The sequence below is a fragment of the Stegostoma tigrinum genome, chromosome 21, assembly GCF_030684315.1.
Source record: "Stegostoma tigrinum isolate sSteTig4 chromosome 21, sSteTig4.hap1, whole genome shotgun sequence".
In the NCBI taxonomy this organism is placed as follows: domain Eukaryota; kingdom Metazoa; phylum Chordata; class Chondrichthyes; order Orectolobiformes; family Stegostomatidae; genus Stegostoma; species Stegostoma tigrinum.
The window spans coordinates 15,599,416-15,624,046 of NC_081374.1; the positions used below are offsets into that span (position 1 = coordinate 15,599,416).

General features: G+C 40.9%; 2 long non-coding RNA genes across 3 annotated transcripts in view; one reads left to right on the forward strand and one right to left on the reverse strand.

Annotated features, from left to right (window-relative positions):
* Positions 1–3,329: 3,329 nt before the first annotated feature.
* LOC125462945 (uncharacterized) lies at positions 3,330–22,160 on the reverse strand. Its single transcript, XR_007249733.2, has 3 exons — positions 21,731–22,160; positions 5,602–5,668; positions 3,330–3,789 (listed from the first exon to the last, which is right to left on the reverse strand). It is a non-coding gene; the product is annotated as an uncharacterized LOC125462945 (long non-coding RNA).
* Positions 21,743–24,631, forward strand: part of LOC132210800 (uncharacterized) — a 158,307-nt gene continuing 155,418 nt past the window's right edge. For both annotated transcript variants that reach the window (XR_009446988.1, XR_009446989.1), the window contains exons 1-2: positions 21,743–22,076; positions 22,681–22,773. This is a non-coding gene — a long non-coding RNA (uncharacterized LOC132210800). The remainder of the gene's footprint in view (positions 22,077–22,680; positions 22,774–24,631) is intronic.

The following is a 24,631-nucleotide window of genomic DNA, read 5'->3' on the forward strand; positions in this document are numbered from 1 at the left end:
TTGCTCTGCTGCCATGTAGCTGGGAAGGAATATTGCTTGCATTTATGTAATATTTTGAACTTAGCAAAACATCATGATACACTTTAGCAGACCATCGTCAAAAACATTTTGACCACGAGCGACGCATGACGACAGACGAGCTAAAGCTTGGAGATAGAGCTTTAGAGTTCAAGGTGCGGCCACCAATATAGGGAGATTAAAATCAGGAATGCTCACTATTCCAAGCTTAGAAGAGCACAGAGTTCTTTGTGGTTTGTAGGTCAGATGGAGATAACAGAAGGATGGAGGGCTTTTAAAACCAGAACACAAATATTTAAGATCAAAACATTTTCAGACTGAGGCCCAATGTAAGTCAGTCAGCACAGGGTAATAGGTAAATAGGACTTAGTGCAAGTTAGAACGTGGGCAATAGATTTTGTTCTGCCATTAATTATGGAGGGTAGAAGATAGGAGACGACCAGGAAAGCATTGGAATAATTCTGTCTAGAGCTAACAAGGGGGCATGGAGAATTTCAGAAGCAGATAAACTGGAATAATATTGGAAGTGTGGGATCATGCTGATGGAGCATATTTTTGTTGAAATTTTTTATCAGGCTCAGTAATGTCACAAAAATTGTTAATGGTCTCATGCAACTTCCAACTGTAGCCAGGCAGAAAACTGGGTTCAGTGACTCAGAAACTGCATTTGCAGCTGGAGCTGTCTACAAATTTCCTGGCGACACCATCATGGGAGGTCAGATATCAAACAACGATGAGTCAGAATACAGAAAGGAGATAGAGGGCTCAGTGTTATGGTGCATTGATAGCAACCCCTGTCTCAATGTCGGTAAAACAAAAGACCTGATGATTCACTTCAGAAACAAAGGAGGAGAACACACCACCATCAGGAGCAATGGAGTGATGGTTAAGAGGGTTGAGAGCATCAAGTTCCTAGGAGTGATGAGAATTGACAACCTGTCCTGGACTTCCCATGTAGATGCGATGGTCAAAAAGGCACAACATCTCTTCTTCCTCAGGCGGCTCAGGAAAGTTGGAATGTTTAGGAGGGCCCTCACCAACTTTTATAGATGCACCATTGAAAGCATACTGTCTGGGTGCAAAATGGACTGGTATAGCAACTGTGCTGCCCAGAACCATAAGAAACTACAGGTGGAGTGCATAGCCCAGACCCTCATGGAAGTCAACCTTCCATCCTAGGGCTTCATTTGCACATTTTACTGCTACTGAAAAGCTGCCAATAAAGACCCTTCCCTCCCTGGCAAAGCTCTCCTACAAACCCTTCCATCAGGTAGAACATACAGAAGCTTGAACACATGCATTAATAGGCTCAAGAACAGCTTCTTTCCTGCCATTGTTAGGCTGATAAATGGACTCTTTAACTTCAAATAATGTTGATCTTGTTTTGTGTACATTCTGTGCAGTGTAACCTGTATGCCTCGCTCTGCCTAAGCACCCTATGGCCTGTATGCCCTAGTTTGCTATGACCTACCTGCACTGTTCGCAAACAAAGCTTTTCACTGTACTTAGGTATATGCAAATACAATATTTCAATTGATAAATCAAATGACTGACTTCAGACTGTCCAATAGTTATTTAGCTAAAGTTTTGAATCTTTATTGAGTGTTAGTCTGCCTCGCTTAAACTTAAGGTGGCAGAGAGTTATTCTAAAAGATTTACCAGGGTAGGATAGGGTAATAAAATTAAATGGGGTCAAGAACATTAAAAGGTAAGATATAAGAATACAATTGAACAGATTGGCAGCGCCATAAATATTGCTAAAAGAAGGCTAAAAACCTCACTTGTGGGAGTTATCAAGTGCTGTTGTAAAAGTTTTGGAGAGTTTTATCCAAGAGTCAAATTGAAAGAAGCAGGTTTGGAGGAAGGAAGGGAGAAGTAAGTGGACAGTTATACAAGGGCATGACCAGAATGGATCGAACCTATGATTAACCTGAAGGAAATAGAGAAGCCATATCTATGAGATAAAGTGGAAACTTCGACTGTAATCTCCTTTCCAAAACAAAAATGGACAAATCGCCTCATTAGCCTATTCACAGCCAGCAGAAGACTGTAGTTGGCAGCATAATTTGGGATATTCATTAGAGAGGATTCAGTTTCATTCACAGTCCCTCAGATATAAACTGTCTGTGCCCATAGTGCTGGATAACATCCAGGTTTGAGCTGATAATTGGGAAATAAGGGATATTCCTGGCACACAAGTTCCAGGCAATGATGATATCCAACAAATGAGACCAACTATCTTAAACCTGGATATTTTATTGCATTACCATAATTAAATTTCCCATTTTCTACATCCTGGCATCACCACTAACCAGAAATCTAACTGAACCAGCTGCACAAATACTACGGCTGTAAATTTTGGTCAGTAACTAGGGATCCCATGGTGATTTCTCACATCCTGGTGCCTGAAGCCTTTCCATCACCTTACAGCAAAAGTCAGAGTGTCATGAACTATTACTCTCACTTGCCTGAATGGTTGCAAATGCAACAACACTGAAGAAGCTCAACAATGTCCAGAATGAAGCAACCTCCTTGATCATTAGCCCATCAACAACCTTAATGAATTGTTTGATGAATGGACATTGATGAGTAATGTTAACTAACTCAGAGATAGTAAGAACTATAGATGCTGGAGTCAGAGATAACACAGTGTGGAGCTGGAGGAACACAGCAGGCCAGGCAGCATCAGAAGAGCGGGAAAATTAAAGTTTTGGACTAGGAACCTTCTTCAGTGACGTTAACTCTGTTCTTTTTCTCTCCCAGGTGCTGCCAGACATGCTCAGAACTTGCAGTATCTTCTGCATTTATTTCATGTTTCCAATGTTGATGACTATTTTTTGGGATTCCCTTGTTATGTATCTCTTTACTATTTACGGAGCTAGCTATGTGCAAATTAGCTATCACATTTCCTACTTTACAACAGATCCTACACTTCAAAAGTTACTTCATTGGCTGTAAAGCACCTTGAAATGCCCTGAGCTTGTGTACAGTGATCTATAAATTCAAATCATTCTTTGTTTCCATTCAAGTTGTCCCAGAATATGCACAAGAACTTCTATGCATTAGTGCATGTTGTTATAAAATAGTATTCATTAGTCATTCGTAGTATTCATGTAACAATCATCAGATACTAATATGAACAGGTAAGGTGGAGTGAATCAGCTCTCCTCTTCTTAACCTCCTCACCTGATCACAACAAAGATTTAATTTTTATTTTAGTATGGAGCTAATACGCTTCTATTAAAGTATAATGCAGTCAAAATTAAAGGAGCTGACTACAAGCTTTCCTTGAGTGAAAGCAACAGGAATTTTATTACTCCCAAGAAAAGTAAAAGGACATAGCATCAAACACGTGCACAGATACAACTAAACAGTTTATGAAGAGGAGAGTGTCTTGTATAAAAAGGAAAAACAGGAATAAGCAGCTTTAAAGATCCTTGAAATCTTTGCAGTGCTGGGCTTCAACCTAAGATGTTGTTTGATATATAGCTTGCATCCTCATCATTGGAAAACTTATAGATGTTTCTGACTTCTCAGTCAATGGATGACTCTCCAATCTGTTCCATCACTGCATGTTATTTTTGATGGGCGGAGAGAAAAGCAGAAAAAGAGAGAGCAAGCCATCCAGTCAATGTCATGAATCCATATGCCTTCTCTCTCTCTCATATGCTGTTACCAGACATATAAAACTTACTCAATTCCCAATTCTGGCTTCATAGTTTCTTCAAGCGAGATAGTCAGCAGGCAACTTTCATTCCAATGGGTGAACTTCTAGGAGGGAATGAATCAAACAGTTCTTAGTTTTAGTGCCTTTTTAATAATATTAATTTCAACTCTGAATAGTCCTTGTCTTTTGGTAGCTTCATGACCTTGGCTCAACTAGTCAGGAAACCACCCTGGCTACCACACATTAATATTTTTCCTTTTTAAAAAAAAATTTTAGCTGTGAAAAGTCTCAGGTATTAAAATCAGATAATGGATGCTAAAGATTGATGCTCCATTTTAACACTATCATAACAGATGCAAAAGAAATTAGATAAAAAAAGTGAAAATAAAATTCATATAACAAGAGATAGAAGTGATTCAAAAAGCTCATCTCAAAATTTATATTTCCAGGTCAGCATTCAAAGAATCTTAGCAAAATGTGCAACTAACCATTGCACCCCGCCCAAACACTATCAGAAATCTCTCTAAAGCCTCTGACCCTTTATTTCAGAATGGCTTGGGAATCTCTTTGCTGTGATCCCTCATTGAAAGCTTTCAGAAATGAAGAAAATCCTTCATGTTTATCCCTTTTTGATTGATCTCAAGCCAGAATGAATCAGACCGTGGAGCTCAATTATTAGGGGATTGCTTACGATTGTCCACCGCAACATTGACAGAAAATGAGCAAGATCTTGGAGAAGAAACTAGACTGATACTTACATGGGGTTTACCAAAGTTTCCACTTACATTTCCTTTGAAATTCTAATGGACACTTGGGAAAATCCTCATGGCCACTAAATGACATACGTTTTTCCGTATAGATAGTGTCAGAAATATAAGCTTGCACCAGTGATTGAATTGCGCATTTGTGTAGGTTTACATCTAGCTTCATTTGGATCCTGGAGGTTCTCAAAAGCATGGATTTTTGCAAAATCAAATTTATATCTGTCCAATTTTTGGATTTCTCCATAGGTTTATTTGACTGGAATACCACTTGTAATGGAATAAACTATTTGAAAGCCCATTCTATATTTATAGCACCTTTTTAGGATGGCAGATCAGGAGAGGTAATCCCTGAGACTCTAATAGTATTTGAAAGAGGTTTGTAGGATCACATTGATTTTGCAACAGATTGGACGCTCAAAAATATGTTGTTATTCGGATTTAGCTCCTTTGATATTCAGGTGTTTTTTTACAGGGATCTTTCCGTACATTACATTTGCACAGAAAATGTGAGCAATCTTTCAGAGTGTCCTTCACTCAAATATTCTCAGTTTTTCTCTTGTAAGCCTATTGGACCTTGACTCCCACTTTTTTATGCTACATTTTATACTGTGCTTTAGGACATTTGTCACAAGAACTGCCTCATTAGAGCCCATAATACACTTGACTTCCAGGATTCTGCAATAATGAGCATGGTGTGTTCCGTTTTAGGGCACTTACTTCTGCAAGAGCAGACCTGCCTGAGACTGAAAGTTTTAATGGGAATTCCTGCTAAACAATTTCACAGCAGAGTGGTTACACACTTCAGAAACAGTGACCTCCAAAATCAGCTGCTGTGGTGATTTGCAAACTACTCTTTGTCTTTTGCTGTCAAGCTGGTAAGCAGTGATTCTTACCTTTTTTTTAAGGTTGCAACATAATATTAAAAAAAGTTTTTTTTAAACAAAATAGTGCAAAACAGTTTAGCCGCAACCATCTGAGTTAAATCATTTCCCAGTCTAATGACATATATATCTTCAAGTTTGTCAATGGTATGGAAGCCAATTAAGTCATGGTGCCAAATCTTTGCATCTGCTTTTTAATATTTTGTTTACAAAACATTTTTGACCAAGCAAATGATCATAAACTGATTCTAGATACACACAGAACTCTCACCTCATTTATTCATGCATTGGCATTCTGCAGTTCCACGGGTGCCTGCTCAATCGAAAGGAACCAGCCACTTGTGAAAACAAGATATCACAGAATCACTGCGGGATTAGGGAAGCTTTTGAGAATGGTCTATAATTGAGAATGTTTAAAAGTTGAATCATCTTTGAAGCTATTGTCCAGTTGTGTGGTTCTGTCTCATAATAAGTATCAATAAGGTACCACATAATGAGAGGATTGTGACTCATCTTTGATTTTACCAACAGAAAGAAAAACTGACTGAAATATCAAAAGAAAAAAGAAATGTGAAATAAAATTGTTCTGAGGAAAAGGGATATTCAAAGCCTTCACCTCTCCTTTTTATTCTCTGATATTGATTTACGTGTGTGTATTTCCAGCAATTTTTGTCTTGGGAAAATTAAAAACAGTCAATATGATATAGGTTGAACCATTTATACTAAAGTTTTATGTTGAGCATCAACAGCCTTTATTGTTCAGAAAGTGTTTCACAAATGAATTTCCAACTAGATTTCGGGAAAAGAATGAGTTTACTGACTTTGTTGTCAGTTGTGAAATGTAATGCCGTGAACCAAATAGAATCTCCATAACATTTCATACCATCAATAAAAGAAATTAAGTTGAAACATTGGACTTAGAAATAAGCATCTTGAAATCTTATTAATACCAACAATACCTATTGTGCAGTCTTTTAGATTAAAGTAATGAATTAACAAAATTGGATGATACATTGCATAGCCCTGGTGGACAAGAAACATGTTCACATCATTAATTTCATTAACTTACTAACTAAATTATTCTGTTGTGCCATTATTTCAAATACATCAGATAAAATTGCGTGCCTCTGGCGTAGGAGTCAAGAAAACTAACTGTACATAGCATAAGCCAGAGACTTTCAAAACCTTTGCAATGAAATTAGTATCCTTATTGCAGTAGTGTATTTTGATATCTCGATCCCACCCTATTACATTCTTCTCACACCATCACTCTCACGTCATACTCATCATTCCTTTCATCCTTTTCCTATGATCCATATCCAACCTTTCAATACCAACTTAATGCTTCCATTCTATCCCCCACTTCTATCCATCACTATCCTTCATGCTGCAACTCTCAAGTCCTCTTCTTCCCTTTCCTGTGATATGAACCCTAGCAAACTCAACTACTGCATCTATCCCCAAGCCCACCCCCACCTCCTAATCTTTATTCAGCAGGAAATCAGTATAAAGGGAGCAGCAATATCTGGGGTCAGGGAGTAAACAAGCTTGAGAAGTGGCAAGGGTCAACAGCCAGTAAGCAATTTTCATGTGCTAGGGCTCCACAGCTAAATCAAACCAGCATAAAGCAGAAAATGCAGACAGGGAGAAACGATGGAGTGAATTTTCCCAGCCTTTGAATGATGTAGGCAATGGCAAGGCATTTGGAAACATTGGAAAGAAGTAACTATTTCACATCGAGATAAAAGATCCAATGTTGATTCGAATCGAATTTGCTTTATTATTATCACATGTTCAAATGAGTACAGTGAAAAGTTGCTATGTTGTCACTTACAATGACATCTTAGGTACATTGAGAACTCAGTACAGCAATTTTGCAACCAAGGTTTGAACAGTGAGATGGGAATCTCACAAATGAGCAGAAAAATATCTGTTTGCATGTGTTAACAGCTCATTAGTATCTAATCTGACCCCACTGATATACAGTTACTTTTTCTTCCATGTACTGGGGAGAAAATAGGCAGTGACAATTTGTAACAAGAAAGTCAGAGTGAGTATGTGGTGGCTCCAGCTTGCAACTTGCTTGGACAGACTGTGCCCTCCTTCCTGGGGAGCAGCCCCTAATATCTCAGGTCCTTTGGCAGTGGCTGACTCCACCTCCCCATTCATGGAAATTGATGTTGGACAGCCATCAGCCTCACCAAATCCATATGGCATATCTGAGTCATTAGAATATAGTTCTTTTCTTCAGTACATTTGGAGGCATTGGCACCTTTCATTGTAATGCTACAAGCAGGCCACTTTGTGTGCAGGGATAAGCACATTGGATTAGAGCTGGATGCATGTCAGTATTTTTCAAACAAGTGTAATAAATTTGTCAGGCGTGAATTCCTTTCCTTGAAGCCAAGCTGACTTTGCTGAATTATGTTTGGCACATCTAAATACTCAGCTGTACATCCTTTATAATGGATTCCAGCAGTTTATCAATGACTGATATTAAACAAATTAGCCTATAGTTACCGACTTTTGTCGCCCTATTCAAATAAAGGTGTTATATTGACATTTTACCAACCCTCCAAAACATGTTAAGAATCGAAAAATTCATTGAAGATTACTATCAATACATGCATTATCTCTGTGGGTACTTCCCAAGTTACTTTAACCTTATTAGTTCCTGTGCATATTTTCTCCAAGTATAGTTATTTTATTGAGTTTCTCCTTCACTTTTGGGTCCTAATTATTCACTATTTTTGAAAAGTTATTAATGTCTTCTATAATGGAACCTGATGCAAAATATCTACTCAACTTTTCAACTATTTTATGTTTCCTATTGTTATTTCCTCAGCCGTATTCTCCAGGGGGTTCATGTTCACTTGTCATCTCTCTTCCTTTTTATACATTTAAATAAGACTTCACTGTTCATTTTTACATTACTTGCTAGTTTAACCTCAGTTTATCTACTTGCCTTTACTCCTTTAGTGATAATTTAGGGATCTTAAAATATTACCAATCCTCTAGCTTAGCACTAATCCTTGCTACATCATGCTTTTTTTTTTCTTTTGACTTGATACTATCCTTAACTTCTTTGGTTAACTGTGGTTGATTCTTCTACTTTCCTGAATTCTTCTTCCACACTGGAATATATTTTTTGAATCATAAGCTAGTTTCTTAAACATCAGTCAACATTTATCACTTTCTGTTAAATTACTTTCCCAGTCCATTCTGCCCTCTTTTCTATGTAATTGCCTTTGTGTAAGCAGAGTCACAGACTCAGATGTACAGCGGAAACACACCCTTTGGTCCAATTCGACGACGCTGAGCAGATATCATAAATTAATCTAGTCCCATTTGCCAGCATTTGGCCCATATCCCTCTAAACCTTTCCTGTTCATACACCCATCCAGATGTCTTTTAAATGTTGTAATTGTACCAGTCTCCACTACTTCCTCTGGCAGCTCAATTCATACACACACTACCCTCTGTGTGAAAACGTTACCCCTTAAATTCCTTTTAAATCTTTCCCCACTCACCTTATACCTGTGCCCTCTAATTTTGGACACCTCTATCCTGGGAAAAAGCCCTTGGCTATTCACCATATCTACATCCCTCATGATTTTATAAACTTCTTAAAGGTCATCCCCTCAGTCTCTGACTCCCCAGGGAATATAGCCCCAGCCTATTCAGCCTCCCTCTACAGCTCAAACACTCCAAACCTGGAAACAACATAAAACTAGATTGATCACTCCAACTTTAAAATTTTACACACCCTGTTACAATCAAATGAAGATGGAAAATAAAATAGGAAAACTATTCTACATATCCTCACCAGCCATAACATTAGCCATGAATGTGCCTTTAATCCAGAGTTAGGTGGAAATATTCATCTACAAAAAAGGACTTTCTGCTGAAATTGCATGGTAATTTCTAATAATGAAATTAGAATTTAAAAATTAATATTCTGGCTACTAACCTAACTATCTAACATGATCAAGGATGAATCCTTAGGAGCACCAACGTGCAGGACCAAAAATCATTGCAAATCATCTCTGGCTAGAACTCAATATATGGAAATGTTCATAAGAAATCGAGAGAGTAGTACTGACCAACTGGATGACAGTGGGAAGCATTGCAGGAGGATGGTGTTGTGAACTATGTGTAAGGTTATAGAGTGATCAGTCAAAGAATGAGAGGAAAAAGAAACTGCATCTGTAACTGCATGAATTGAGCTTCTTTGTTGCCACATAGATATGACATGTACGATAAACTTGAATGTCCAGCTGGAGTGTAAGTAAGGATTTAGGTTTATTAGAAAGTATTGTTAAATACCTTAGCACAAATTATCATTGTTCCAGGTGAGCCACTCAATCTATGATTTCACTCGTTTTGGAAAAATAATATTCATGTTATTATCCTGCCTTTTCTATTTATCCTTCTCGCTGATAATGAGAGTGTCAGACTCTCAATAACACTTGCCTCCTATAGACACCTTCTGATGATAGTATTTGTTGCATTTTCTAATGCTCCCACATGACTCCTGCCCTTTCAGGGATTTTTCAATCCAATGTGCTCAACTTGCAGATGTTAGCTAAAAGTCTGCCCAATAGACATCATTTTTGACACCTTCCTTTAGCTGAGCAAATATCAATATGTTTTAAAGACAGGTACAGTTAATTGAGTTCCCATGCTAAATATCTGTTTAGTTAGTTTCTTTTACTACTTTCTCGCCTTTTAACTTTGAAAAATTGCATGATTCAATCTGCTCGAGTTGTGTGCTAATGGGCTTACTACTGCTAAAGCAGAATTTTTGGTGTTGCTGTTTACTGCTTATTTAAATAAAATTCCCATCTGACATTATTTTCTGTTACTCTTGACATTATAAATCTTCAGCAGAGTGGATTTTCCATTCACTGCATTAGCCATAAAATCAGTCTTGTGGCCCAGCCTTCATATCCCAATTAAATAGATGACCACATTTCAATGGCAGATAATATTAAGTGAATTTGCAGCTGGGGTATAAGTAGGCCTTTCAGTTCACTACAGAATCTTTCTAAGGGTCTTGGAAAAGCTTATCAATGTTTCAGATATGCCACTCGATCTGGGATTTCAGTCACTTTGGAAAAATGGTGTAATTAGTAGTTTCTGGAATGTGTGGCCAAATTGCGAATCTAGTTTTATTCCTGATGGAAAGCTGAATATCTATCTCATTAACTGTCAAAATAGGTGTTTGATCCATGCAAAAAGATGTTCTGTCATTTTCACTTCATAAAGTACAGAACCTGAGAAATAGATTGAATGACAGATTTAGTCAGCTCTGAAAACATTTAGACCACTTGAAGATTCAGGAGAATCATTCATTTTCTGTAATCTGAAAAAAATCTCCAATCATAAAGATTCATCATTTGATTTGTCGTAATGTGGTTGCACAACTTGTTTAACGGAGTCATAGTTTTCAAAGTTTAGACAACACCACATCAAATTAAAATATTGTCACAGATTTGACAGACCATGTTAATCCAATATATTCAACTAAATCCTCTTCTCCTTTGCTCAGAATCATAGAATCCCTAAAGTACAGAAAGAGGTCATTCAGCCCATCAGGTCCACACAAATTCTCCTTAGAGCATCCTACCCAATGTCGGTCACCCTACATTTACCATGGCCAATCCACCTAACCTGCATATCCTTGTGACTGTGGGAGGAAACCGGAGTACCTAGTCAAAGCTCAAGTAGACACAGGGAGAATGCACAAATTCCACTCAGAGTCACCTGAGGACAGAATCAAACCTGGGTCTCTGTTCTCTTGAGGTGGCAATGCTAACCACTGAACCACCATGCTGATCATAATTGGCTGAATTTGTTGGGGTAGTGGCTGCAAATGGCTTCAAAATCTCCAAGCTTGGTAGGATGGAGGAACTAGTCATTGTTAATGCTCATGTTTGCTATTGAGTGCATCTTGTTAGAATGCACTTGTCCCTATAAATGGAAGTTAGGTCAGATGAGGGTACATAAACTCACTTTTCGCCTTTTCTGTTGAATGCTAGAGCTTCAAGTACTGATATGGTGGTCCGGAATCGTCCAGTATCTCACCAAAAGTTACATCTGAAATCATCCTGGTCAACCAGGATTAGTATCACAGTACTGAAGTGCACAATTGAGTTGTTGACGATACAATAAACACCATGAAGTCATAGGCTGCCGAACATAGTTGTCTAAAGCTACAGTTTATTAATCACCACTCAGTGAGGGAATCCAAAACCTCTGGCATTAATAGAGATAATGGGAACTGCAGATGCTGGAGAATCCAAGACAACAAAATGTGAGGCTGGATGAACACAGCAGGCCAAGCAGCATCTCAGGAGCACCAGTTCGCAACAAACTACTGCACCTCCCAGTCGCAAACCATTTCCACTCCCCCTCCCATTCTTTAGATGACATGTCCATCATGGGCCTCCTGCAGTGCCACAATGATGCCACCCGAAGGTTGCAGGAACAGCAACTCATATTCCGCCTGGGAACCCTGCAGCCTAATGGTATCAATGTGGACTTCACCAGCTTCAAAATCTCCCCTTCCCCAACTGCATCCCTAAACCAGCCTAGTTCATCCCCTCCCCCCACTGCACTACACAACCAGCCCAGCTCTTCACCTCCACCCACTGCATCCCAAAACCAGTCCAACCTGTCTCCGCCTCCCTAACCTGTTCTTCCTCTCACCCATCCCTTCCTCCCACCCCAAGGCGCACCCCCATCTACCTACTAACCTCATCCCACCTCCTTGACCTGTCCGTCTTCCCTGGACTGACCTATCTCCTCCCTACCTCCCCACCTATCTTCTTTTCTCCCCATCTTTGGTCCGCCTCCCCCTCTCTCCCTATTTATTCCAGAACCCTCACCCCATCCCCCTCTCTGATGAAGGGTCTAGGCCCGAAACATCAGCTTTTGTGCTCCTGAGATGCTGCTTAGCCTGCTGTGTTCATCCAGCCTCACATTTTGTTGCCTCTGGCATTAATACGCTGGAATAATACCCCAGCATGAACCCACCTTCAAGATAGCTTCCCGAGACTATTAGAGAAGAAAGAAACCTGTTGAAAGTTGATTATCTGACCTTACGCTGCATTGGACATTGAGGAATTATGCAACAACCCAAGACAAATTAGTATTTTATAGCTAAATTTAAGCTGAAATACTGGGTAGCATTCATGAATGGGATGGGCAGTGAATTTATTTTGGCCAAAGCCTACAGAGATGTCTTTATGTACAAGGCCAATTCAAACATGTTTTCTTTAATTTAGTGCAGCAATTACTACCATAGCCTTCAAGGGGTTAACAAAGTTACTACTGTCAGAAGGAATGGAACAGCTAAAGTAAAAATAAATTCCTCTTCACATGCCTATGCTTAATAGAGCCATATTATTGACAACAAAGCCTCCTTTCAGATAGGCTATGCCCGCTACATTTTCATGATTTATATTCCGTTCCCTGGGAACGGTGGAAAATTGATATTGTAGAGTGAGAACATTTCATGGTGTAAAAATATCTGTTTTCTTTTCCACTGATTTCTCCACTATAATGAATATTTTTAGACTACACAAACAACCTTATGAATAGAGAGTCGGAAGCTGCAATTTATTTTTAAAAGAAATTAAGTACTAAACTTGGGCTACCTGTGCCACAAATATTTAAAGGGTTTTGGTCCGTAATGTGCACAGAGCTTAGTGTTAAAATGGCACATTTCAGGTTTGGCCTAATTCCAGCTGTTCTGAGCTTGAGGATGAGTGGAGAATCGCATGAAGAAACTCATAAAATGTTCCATTCTGGATGAGGTTGAGGAAGGGCTCTGACAATGAATTCACCTCCCAGGGAGGAAGTTAATAATAAGGTTGGGGTTGTGGTGATGGTTGCGGAGGATCTAACTGCCATTGATTCAGAAACTTGTCATTAGGTTCAGTGATAATAAAATGTGGGGCTGGATGAACACAGCAGGCCAAGCAGCATCTCAGGAGCACAAAAGCTGACGTTTCGGGCCTAGACCCTTCATCAGAGAGGGGGATGGGGGGAGGGAACTGGAATAAATAGGGAGAGAGGGGGAGGCGGACCGAAGATGGAGAGTAAAGAAGATAGGTGGAGAGGGTGTAGGTGGGGAGGTAGGGAGGGGATAGGTCAGTCCAGGGAAGACGGACAGGTCAAGGAGGTGGGATGAGGTTAGTAGGTAGCTGGGGGTGCGGCTTGGGGTGGGAGGAAGGGATGGGTGAGAGGAAGAACCGGTTAGGGAGGCAGAGACAGGTTGGACTGGTTTTGGGATGCAGTGGGTGGGGGGGAAGAGCTGGGCTGGTTGTGTGGTGCAGTGGGGGGAGGGGATGAACTGGGCTGGTTTAGGGATGCAGTGGGGGAAGGGGAGATTTTGAAACTGGTGAAGTCCACATTGATACCATATGGCTGCAGGGTTCCCAGGCGGAATATAAGTTGCTGTTCCTGCAACCTTCGGGTGGCATCATTGTGGCAGTGCAGGAGGCCCATGATGGATATGTCATCAAGAGAATGGGAGGGGGAGTGGAAATGGTTTGCGACTGGGAGGTGCAGTTGTTTGTTATGAACTGAGCGGAGGTGTTCTGCAAAGCGGTCCCCAAGCCTCCGCTTGGTTTCCCCAATGTAGAGGAAGCCGCACCGGGTACAGTGGATGCAGTATACCACATTGGCAGATGTGCAGGTGAACCTCTGCTTAATGTGGAATGTCATCTTGGGGCCTGGGATGGGGGTGAGGGAGGAGGTGTGGGGACAAGTGTAGCATTTCCTGCGGTTGCAGGGGAAGGTGCCGGGTATGGTGGGGTTGGAGGGCAGTGTGGAGCGAACAAGGGAGTCACGGAGAGAGTGGTTTCTCCGGAAAGCAGACAGGGGAGGGGATGGAAAAATGTCTTGGGTGGTGGGGTCGGATTGTAAATGGCGGAAGTGTCGGAGGATAATGCGTTGTATCCGGAGGTTGGTAGGGTGGTGTGTGAGAACGAGGGGGATCATCTTGGGGCGGTTGTGGCGGGGGCGGGGTGTGAGGGATGTGTCGCGGGAGATGCGGGAGACGCGGTCAAGGGCGTTCTCAATCACCGTGGGGGGAAAGTTGCGGTCCTTAAAGAACTTGGACATCTGGGATGTGCGGGAGTGGAATGTCTTATCGTGGGAGCAGATGCGGCGGAGGCGGAGGAATTGGGAATAGGGGATGGAATTTTTGCAGGAGGGTGGGTAGGAGGAGGTGTATTCTAGGTAGCTGTGGGAGTCGGTGGGCTTGAAATGGACATCAGTTACAAGCTGGTTGCCTGAGATGGAGACTGAGAGGTCCAGGAAGGTGAGAGATGTGCTGGAGATGGCCCAGGTGAACTGAAGGTTGGGGTGGAAGGTGTTGGTGAAGTGGATGAACTGTTCGAGCTCCTCTGGGGAGCAAGAGGCGGCGCCGATACAGTCATCAATGTACCGGAGGAAGAGGTGGGGTTTGGGGCCTGTGTAGGTGCGGAAGATGGACTGTTCCACGTAACCTACAAAGAGGCAGGCATAGCTGGGGCCCATGCGGGTGCCCATGGCCACCCCCTTAGTCTGTAGGAAGTGGGAGGAGTCAAAAGAGAAGTTGTTGAGTGTGAGGACGAGTTCCGCTAGGCGGATGAGAGTGTCGGTGGAGGGGGCCTGGTCACTTCCGCCATTTACAATCCGACCCCACCACCCAAGACATTTTTCCATCCCCTCCCCTGTCTGCTTTCCGGAGAAACCACTCTCTCCGTGACTCCCTTGTTCGCTCCACACTGCCCTCCAACCCCACCATACCCGGCACCTTCCCCTGCAACCGCAGGAAATGCTACACTTGTCCCCACACCTCCTCCCTCACCCCCATCCCAGGCCCCAAGATGACATTCCACATTAAGCAGAGGTTCACCTGCACATCTGCCAATGTGGTATACTGCATCCACTGTACCCGGTGCGGCTTCCTCTACATTGGGGAAACCAAGCGGAGGCTTGGGGACCGCTTTGCAGAACACCTCCGCTCAGTTCGTAACAAACAACTGCACCTCCCAGTCGCAAACCATTTCCACTCCCCCTCCCATTCTCTTGATGACATGTCCATCATGGGCCTCCTGCACTGCCACAATGATGCCACCCGAAGGTTGCAGGAACAGCAACTTATATTCCGCCTGGGAACCCTGCAGCCATATGGTATCAATGTGGACTTCACCAGTTTCAAAATCTCCCCTTCCCCCACTGCATCCCTAAACCAGCCCAGTTCATCCCCTCCCCCCACTGCACCACACAACCAGCCCAGCTCTTCCCCCCCACCCCCTGCATCCCAAAACCAGTCCAACCTGTCTCTGCCTCCCTAACCGGTTCTTCCTCTCACCCATCCCTTCCTCCCACCCCAAGCCGCACCCCCAGCTACCTACTAACCTCATCCCACCTCCTTGACCTGTCCGTCTTCCCTGGACTGACCTATCCCCTCCCTACCTCCCCACCTACACCCTCTCCACCTATCTTCTTTACTCTCCATCTTCGGTCCGCCTCCCCCTCTCTCCCTATTTATTCCAGTTCCCTCCCCCCATCCCCCTCTCTGATGAAGGGTCTAGGCCCGAAACGTCAGCTTTTGTGCTCCTGAGATGCTGCTTGGCCTGCTGTGTTCATCCAGCCCCACATTTTATTATCTTGGAATCTCCAGCATCTGCAGTTCCCATTATCTCTGATATTAGGTTCAGTGATATTAGTCACTTACTTAAGTGAATTCCTGGCCTAGTGTGGACTAAAGCTGGCTTGTACTCTTGTGTAATGGCACTACAACAAGCCATTGCCTATTGTGATCTGAACTAGGTATTTGTGGCATTTGCATATGCCTTCTGTATCTTTTTGAAGGTGTAAAACACTTGATAAAAAGGGACTAGCTATGAATTGTTTAGTAGCCTTATTTTACAGTGCGGAATGTTCAGGACTGGGCAGTAATTCAGAATGATGAACATACAATGCTTCCAACCACCAGTTTGTTGTCTTTCTTGATTCAGGTAAAATAATCCCCTTTTATGATCGTGTATCATTTTATAATTATTTTGAGCAGTCACTGGCCCATTAATTCAGCTAAAATGCTCTAGTTCCTGGAAGCAGTTGAAACGGAGGTTGATGGTCTTGACATGAATGATGTTGGAGCCTTAGTCATTCTGCAGACAACCCACAGCTCATCAGTGGAGACATCATCGGATGTTCATGGCTAGGGTTGGACACTGGAACTCACTGAAAAAGCCATGGGCAGGAGTCCATCATCTGCAGAGAGAGGCCAAGAGATGAACAGGGCATTTCAGGGGCATCCATTGTTTGGACCTTGGTGTTGGCACAGGAGGCAATCTTAGATGATGGTGTTGGATTCAAAACTTAGTTTGTGAACCACTTTTATAAAAGCTCTCTTCAAACAAGCTCCGTAAGTTTTTGCAGTTTTGTGTAATTTAAATAGCACTGTTTTGAATGAAGAGATTTATTTTCTGTGAAATAAACTATTTTATTGTATGTCCAGGTGGTCCCGCCACCAACTAGTTGCTTTACCAGTTGGTGTCAATAAACCTTCTGCTCTTTTTCAAATCATTTGTTTTAAAACACAATGCTTAAACAATACTAAAATTTAATGTCCCTAAAGGGAAAAAAATGATCAAAAGCCATAAAATATATTGAGGACTTGGAAGAAGGAAGTGAATGTACAATAGCCAAATTTGCACACAACACAAAAATAGGTGGAAAAGCAGATTGGAAGAGGGATATAAACAGTTTGTAGAGAGACATTGATAACACGGTGTGGAGCTGGAGGAACACAGCAGGCCAGGCAGCAGCAGAGGAGCAGGAAAGAAGACGTTTCTTTTCTGGACCCTTCTTCAGAAACCTTTTCTCAGCATCTGCAGTTCTTGCTACCTCTTGCAGAGAGACATTGATGTGTTATGTACTTGGGCAAAAGGGTTATAAATGTGGAGGAATATGAAGTTGCTCATTTGGGAAGGGAGAACAAAAGAATAGAATGGAGAAAATAGAGAATGAAGAAATGGATAAAAAAGTTGCAGAAATTTTCAACACACAGGTCTGGGAGTACTCCTGCATGACAATGAGGGAGTTAGCATGTGGGTGCAGCAGGTCATCAAAAAGGCAAATGGAATGTTGGCCCTTAATTTCAAGGCGCGTGGAATATAGCAGTAGGGACGCCTTACAGCAAGTGTGCAAGACCTCATCTGACAACTGTGAGCAGTTTTGGTCCCCTTATTTAAGGAAATACATCGTTTTATTGGAGGCAGTTCAGGGAAGCTTCTCTAGGATGATGCCTGGTATGGAGGAATCATCTTATGAACAAAGATTTAATAAGTTGAGAGTCTATTCATTCGAGTTCAGAAGAATGAAAGGCGATCGCATTGAAATGTTGGATTTTTAAGGGGTTTGACAGGGTAAATGCTGAGAGGGTGTTTCCCCTCATGGGAGAGTTTAGAACCAGCAGGCATAATCTCAGAGTGAAGGAGTATCAATTCAAAACTGAGATGAGGAGGACTTTCATCACTCAGATTTGTGAATCTTAGGAACTCCTTGCCAAAGTGAGCTATGAGGGCAGAGTTCTTATGTATATTTAAGGTTGAGATAGAGAGACTCTTGATTAGTAGGACAATCAAGCGATTTGGGGAAATGGCAGGAAAGTGGACTTGAGGAATATTGGATCAGCCATGATCTTATTGAGTGGCAGAGCAGGTTCAAGGGTCCTGAATAACCTACTTATCTTCCTATTTTTTATGGTCTTACAATGCAGCAAATGGAATTTAAAGAAAGAAAGGGGTGCTTTAAAAAAACTATGCAGCTTAGCGAGCAAGTCAACGACCTCAAAGAAAGGGCTTGCATTTCTTCAGTGTTTTTCATATTGCCAGGACATCACAAAGTGGTCCATGTCCAACAATTACTTTGCATAATCGCTACTATTCTTTAAATGAATATGGCAGCTCATTTAACACAATAAGATCCCATCAAGCATCCATGAGTAATAGAACATAGAACATAGAAAAGTACAGCACAGTACAGGCCCTTCGGCCGATGTTGTGCCGTGGAATAATCGTAATCCAAAAATAAAATAACCTAACCTACATTCCCCTCAATTCACTGCTGTCCATGTACATGTCCAGCAGTCACTTAAATGTCACTAATGACTCTGCTTCCACGACTTCCACTGGCAAAGAATTCCATGCGCTCACAACTCTCTGGGTGAAGAACCTCCCTCTGACGTCTCCTCTATACCTTCCTCCTAACACCTTAAAACTATGACCCCTCGTGGCAGTCAATCCTGCCCTGGAGAAAAGAATCTGTTTTCACAGTGTATTCGAGAAATATCATAAATCCCTACAGAGTGGAAACAGGTCCTTTAGCCCAACATGTCCACACTGACACTCACAGTGTTCCACCCAGACTCAACCCCCTCTCACTCACCTAATCTACACATCCCTGAACACTATGGGCAAGTTAGCATGGCCAATCCACCTAGCCTACATATCTTTGGACTGTGGAAGGAAACTGGAGCATCCGAAGGAAACCCACACAGACACAGGGAGAATGTGCAAATTCCATACAGACAGTCACCTGAACGTGAAATCGAACCCAGGTTCTTGGCACTGTGAGGCAGCAGTGATAACCATTGAGCCACTGTGCCACCCCTAAGTAGTGAGCTAACCCATACAGACACAGGGAGAACTTGCAAACTCAACGCAGGCAGTTGCCCAAGGCTGAAATTGAACTTAGCTCCCTGGTGCTGAGAGGCAGCAGTGCGAACCACTGAGCTACTGTCCCAGCCAGCTGGTGCCCATGATGCTTCGAGCCCTCATTTACTCTTTTTGAGTCATTGAACCGTTTATAATCTTTTTTCAAGCAATTGTCTAATTCTTTTCCAATAGAACTTTTATGCCTTACTCCAGTAGCAGATAATTCAACACAGCAGCGCATCAATTCTCTGCGTTTAAAATTTGAGCCTTTAATTATTCTCATGATTGCTTTACATTTCTGCTCCTGGTTAATGATTGACAGACTAGTGGAAGCAACCCCAACTGACTTTCACAGTCCTGAAGATGTGCATCTGATTCCTTTTTGCATCCTCAGCTCCAGTGAAGGTAGCTCTTAAATCTCTTGAAAATTCCAAAACAAACAAATGCTAAACAACTGAAATAAGGGCAGAAAATGCTGAACATAAATAGGAGGTCCAGATTTGTTGGCAGGGAGGTAGCTTCATTATCCAAGGATGATTACTATTCTACAAACCCATAAGCTGTTTGTTGCTGGCTGAAACCCACTTTATACACATTCCTGGTGCCAGTCTATCTAAAATCAATTTCCTTCATTGGTTGAACCAGGTAGCGGCATATGTATCATTTACAATGAGCTTCCCTAACTTGCTTTGAGAAAGTGCAGCAATCACTTTCACAATCTTTGATTTAAAAGCAGTCCTTTTTAGTTAACAACCAAACCACAGAAAGATAAGATGTGGTCTTTAGAACCACAACTATATTAAAAATAAGTGTATTAAGAAGTCATGTTTTAGGTTCTACATTGAAATCAGCAGCAAAATCTGTTGTGCTAGGGTGGGTGGGTAAGCTCCCATTGTGAAATAATTTGCAAACACTACTAATGGGAGCCAGGACAATTCATTCCTGGTGAAATGCCTGTTCAATTCTCAGGTGGTTGTTTAAGAATGACTCTAGGTTCAGCAGTGAAGTTATTTTAACTTTCCAATTGAATTTTTTGTCAGTTCTAATATTCAGCTTATTAGTTGCTGTGGAAGCTTGTACTAATTTGTAGGGACTAAGACATGGCCTAGTTATGTTTCACTGATTGCGGGCATACAAGTTTTACTGTTTGACAAATTGCGTGAGAGAAGACGGAATAAGTGTTGGTAAAGTAAAAGTCATTGTGGAGGTTATGACAAGGGATCTGTGACAATGCTGTCACTGTAAAAAGGTTTAAAAAAAGCTGAGTTTTTTTTGAAGAGAGAGGTTGTAAAGGCAGAGGTGCCATTGAATCTAGGGAGCAAGAAAACTAAAAGAGTTTATCAATGGATAAGGAGTGGCCAGTTGTCCCAGTTCAGGGTCTTCTAGTTTCTTTTTAAACTGTGGCAGTCACAAGATATTTTGACTAACAGAAGGGTTGCAAGCATCAGTAAAGGATTCCTAACTGACTTTTTCCCGAAATCTGTCTGGATGTTGTTCCCTTCTGACTGTAGGAATCTTTGTTTGAATTTACTTTTTTGCCAAGGGGTGTGTTTATGGGATGTTGCTATACTGGACCAGTTAATTAGTTAAGTTGCTGTATTGGGCTGTTTAAGTTTTCCAATAGTTGTTATCTAAATTTCTTTAGTTCGTGTTTCAACTGTAGTGTTTAAGTAAATTCTGTTTTGCTTAAAGCGGAGTGGTTTGGCTAGTTGTATCACATCTGGAACACTCACTTCACATCTGTCTTTAAAATAAGGAAGTGTTAAGTTCTAGGCTACCTTCTTAAAATATTCTGAGAGGGTCTGATCCTGGTCCATAACGGATCAGACACCAAGAAGGAATTATAGGCTTGATCCTTTGCCAACAAGTACTTTCTGAAGATTGTTCTCATCGTCTACTTAACAAATCAAAATCCTAGAATCATTTCTTTTAAGGATTAGTTTTAATTATTTTAATTTAATTTGATATGTAAGCCTCCCAGTTGTTAACTGAATAGGGAACTAAAAATATGTGCATGTAGCAGCCATATATTTTTAAAAAGGGAGATTTTATGCCTATAGGTCTAAATGTTACCTCCAGTCGCGAAGCAAGAATTTGTTTCACATCTCCAGCTGAGACCACCTAGTTCAGTGTTTAGTTTCCCTTGGTAAAGCTTATTCAACTATTCACTGATTAAATGTCATAACTTCTTGTCAAATTGATGGCGATACCAATGGCTCACGCTTATATTTATGTGCAAATTCTACAGCAACTCTAGGCAATGGGCAAATGCATGCTTAAACTCAAATGTAAAAGTTGCTGTCCAATATTCAGCACTCTTCCATTAGCTTTAAGAAAGAAGCATCCTACTGACCAGCTCAACATTGAAATGCATTGAATGATGTGGCACTCATTGTTGCACAGTTTGGAGATATAATGGGCTTCAATAAAAAGAAACCTGCAAGCCTTTCAGGAAAATAAATCTCTAATGAGTTTTTCTCCAACCTTGTGTCACTTCCCACAGTCAGCATTTTTATTATTGATAGTGTGCTGCTATTGCCTGAGCATTTGTCACGCCATCAGAATGGGTCGATTTCAATTACCGCCTTGCCGTCCATTACAAATACCATCTATTGTCCCGGAAATTCTAATCAACTTGGGCAATTATTTGTTAATCAGAGATTCTTTTCATATACTCACCTGCAATTATGATGACACCCGGGAAACAGTGATTACTCGGGCTCTCTGTGATTATCTCAATATCTTACCACATTATGCTGAACATCACCTTGGCGGCTGTTTCATTTTCATGTAGTTTCTTCAGTTATAGGAGATTTACTGAGGAAGCAGAGGATTATCCTGAGTCTGTCTGTCAGAAGACAATCTAATTCAGATAAGGCTTTATCAGCAAGCAGGAGCTGTGCCTGATCAAATGATGCATGGATTTGGTTGGTGCGATGTCGATCACGGAAATGCTTCCGGTCACCGTGCGTATCAAATGATCCAGGCTCGCTGACAGGTCGTTTAAACTCAGCTGCTGGACCAGGTAAAATTTCAATGTCAATCCATTTCAAATGATTAAGCAGTTTTAAAATAAAAAAACTTGCACGTGAAATACACTTTACTTCTAGATAAATCCACCCACTATTGCTGCCTGTAGTGCCTATCTATTTTTGGTAATGTTAATGGCTAAAATGCTTCAAGCCTTGTTAAAGGAAAAGCTTTCATTTTAAGGATTAATGACTTCCCCTATTAGTGAGCCTGTAAGAGTCATCACTAAGCTTAACTACCAACGCCCATCTGTCTGTGTTGAATACATTCGAAATAAGAGCAAAGGATTAACTTAAATCTTACCAAAGTACTGTTGCTGTGAAATAAGCCTTTCTTATGGGAGGACATAAATTGAACATTGAAAAGAACGACAGGACAAGGAACATTTGATCCCACAAACTCGCCCAAAAACTCTGTGATAAATGAAGTTCAGTGACTAAAGATCTTCATCTTTGTTGTATATTTCATATTGTTATGATCCCAGCTGATGTCATTACAGAACAAGTCATATCCCAGACTGAAATCTGGTTCACATTTTATTTTGTTTATATTTAACAATGTGGTCTTTCTTTTTTTTCTTTATTCATTCATGGGATAAGGTCATCGCTGGTTAGGCAGCATTTATTGCCCAGAGAGCAGTTAAGAGTCAACCGCATCGCTGTGGGTCTGGATTCACAAGCAGGCCAGACCAGGTAAGGACGGCAGTTTCCTATTTCACTGAAACAACACACGATGTTTCAGACTTCATTTTAACAATAAAACTGAACTTTATTATGTTGAAGAAAATGATGAAAGATAATAAGCAAAGCTTTTTTTCACATAACATAATTTGAAAGTTTTTGAAATACATAGTGTAAGTGCAATCCCACCTATCTGATTGCTGTCATTTTAGAATACTTAAATGTCAGAAAAAGTTCACTTCTCTCACATCTATAGTTTTAACCAGAGATAACAAAGTGTAGAGCTGGACAAACACAGTAGGCCAAGCAGCATCTTAGGAGCACAGAAGCTGATATTTCAGGCCTCGACCCTTCATCAGAAAACAGTGTAGGCCCGAAATGTCAGCTGTTATGCTCCTAAGATGCTGCTTGGCCTGCAGTCTTCATCCAGCTCTACACTTTGTTATCTCAGATTCTCCAGTATCTGCAGTTCATATTATCTCTGATATAGTTTTAACTAAACTGTTTTATCAATTCCTCATCTTGAGTGTTTGGGAACCACTTCCTTGATTACTCAAATAACTGAGTTTAGACTTTCTCAACTTTGAATAATCCTTTCAGTGTTCTAACAAAACACATCTGGTTTAGAGCTTTCAAACTAAAATCTTCACACTATGGTAACCTATTTCCCAACAATTCTAAATGAACTCCGTTCTCTGGGAGAAACCTTTGCATTTGTTTATTGTCAAACATAAATTCTGTGAACTGACAAACAAAAGCTTACTAAGCTCTGGGTTTTCATCTATGCAAAAAACATTCCTTACCCTGCTATACAGAAAGTTAGAAAATGTTGCTCAATGTTTACTCTGTCTGCTTGTAAACCTCTCTCAAAGCAAACAAGTTTCCATTATCACCCCAGGGCTTATTTCTTTAATACTGATTTTAATATTTCTGTTTTAGTGAGCATGGATAGAAGATCACCTGACTGAAATAACTGCACAGAGGCTGTATACTTTCACCAAGTCACCCTTGATTTACATGTGGGCAGTACGTAGCCTCTGACCAAGACAGTTCCTAGACTGAGGAGACCTTCTGAATGCCCTGTTTATATCTGTTAGGCAGGGCTCCCTGATTGGCCCAGCTTAACAACACCAACTGAGGATCTCATAGTCAATGAGATCTACCTAGCCATGATTGCAATCACTAAACTAACTAACATAAAATTGAGAGTTGGCAAAAGGGGGTCATTTTCATGCTAGAAGCTTGTAATTAGTGGTGTGCAACATGAATCAGTGCTGGAGCCATAATTATTTGTAATATGTATTGAAGACTTGGATGAAGAAAGTAAATGAACCATTACCAAGTTTGCTGGTAACAAAAAGATAGGAAGGAAGACAAATTGTGAGGATGAGGCAAAATGTCTACAAAGGGAAATGGACAGGTTAATTGAGTGGCAAAATTGGTAGATGGAATATAATATGGGGAAATGAGAGGTTACGCATTTTGACAGGAAGAATAGAAGAGCAGAATATTATTTAAGTGGAGAAAGAATGTAGAAAGCTACAGAATGGAATCTGCAACTATGAGTCACAAAAAACATGAAATCAAGTTCATTAGGTAATAAGGAAGGTAAGTGGAATATCTCCCTTTACGTCAAAGAAAATTGAATGTAAAATTAGTGAGGTTTTACCAAAACTGTACAAGGTAGCAGTAAGACCACAGCTGGAATACTATGAACAGTTTTAGGTGTCTTATCTATGGAAAGATATACTAGCATTTGAGGAGATCCAAAGAAGATTTATGATGCTGATACTGATTATGGACAGATTGTCTTGAGGAGAGGTTGAATAGATTGGGCCTGTACTTGCTGGCATATAGAAAAACAAAAGAT